A 1,268-nucleotide genomic window follows, 5' to 3' on the forward strand; every position below is an offset into this window, starting at 1 on the left:
ATTAAAGTTAGGAAAACTGTTCAAGTGCTTGGCACACTTATTAGACACCTTTTAAATAAGCTGTGACTAAAGACCTGACAGAGTCAACTTGAGTACGGAAGGGTTTCTTTGGCTCACAGTATAAGGGAACACAGTGTACTATTCAGTACCACAGCAGCAGCAGCACAGACAGCTTGTTGCATTGTGTTTATGTCAGGAAACAGAGAAAGCAGAATGCTGCTTGTTCTAGTTCAGATTCTAGTTCTGTGGTAAAACACTTGAATCTAGAGCAACTTAGGGCTTATTTAAACTTATATAATAAAATCCATCACTGACTTGCCCCTAAGGGTGTTACAGGTGTTCATCAGCAGATGACAGAGAAGAGAAAGGTTATGTCTATGCTCGGAGCTCTGACGTGTGGACATCTGAGTGATCAGTAGCCTAATATTCCCTGAAAAAAAAGCAAGCCTAACATGGCCACTAGTCCAGAGCCAGGCAGGTTCAGGACAGGGAGGAAGCCCAAGACTAGAAGAACCTCACCTAAAACCACCAACCCTTGTCAGGTGTAACCCTGAGACAGATGACCATCTCAAGAGTCCATTCTAGTGTGCCAGGCAAGGAGTGAGCCCAAAACAATCACCAGACACATGCAAGGGGGCCCAGACAGGGACCTAATATGAGATGACCACCAAATCTGCCAATGCACAGGCCTGGGGGAGCAGACCAGGCCTAAGATGACCTCAGTCCAGTGCTGTAATGCTTGACTAGGGTAGAGCACTTCTGAGACCACTCATGAGATGACCCCAGACATCCAGAGAAACTGGGCACCAGTAAGAGGAGCAAGCAAGCGGTGGACAATTGGAAGAGAAAGAAAGTCAGAAAGAGGGGTAGGGACAATAAAGAAAGGCGGCACTGGAGACTAGAGAATAGGGAGGAACAGCCTGATGTGAGTAGCCAGTGGTGCCACCTGACACCATGGTGGGGTCCTGGCCTGTGCTGCCACCAGGAATCATGTGTGGGTCCATAACCTTGCAGTAGCAGGGGTCTGCTATGACCAAAGCCCAGGTGGATGTTCCTGGCCTGGACTGTTGCCTGAGGACATGTTTCTGTTTGAGGACTGGACAGAACTGACCCACTTCTCACATGGATATTGTGAGGGAGCTGACCCTGGAGTCATGAGAGAAGGAGAGCTGATCTCACCCTGAGACAGCTTTAGTACCTGGGAGAGTGAGCCCTGTACATTGTAGGAATTGTGGGTAAGTTGATCTGAGGACATGAGTGTGGGAGAG

The 1,268-nt window shown here is 48.4% G+C and overlaps 1 pseudogene; it reads left to right on the top strand.

The window, feature by feature from the left end:
• Positions 1–314: 314 nt before the first annotated feature.
• On the top strand, positions 315–428 carry LOC120094512 (small nucleolar RNA SNORA17; annotated as a pseudogene).
• Positions 429–1,268: the final 840 nt, after the last annotated feature.

Source organism: Rattus norvegicus, chromosome 8, assembly GCF_021556685.1.
Source record: "Rattus norvegicus strain SHRSP/BbbUtx chromosome 8, alternate assembly SHRSP_T2T, whole genome shotgun sequence".
NCBI lineage: Eukaryota > Metazoa > Chordata > Mammalia > Rodentia > Muridae > Rattus > Rattus norvegicus.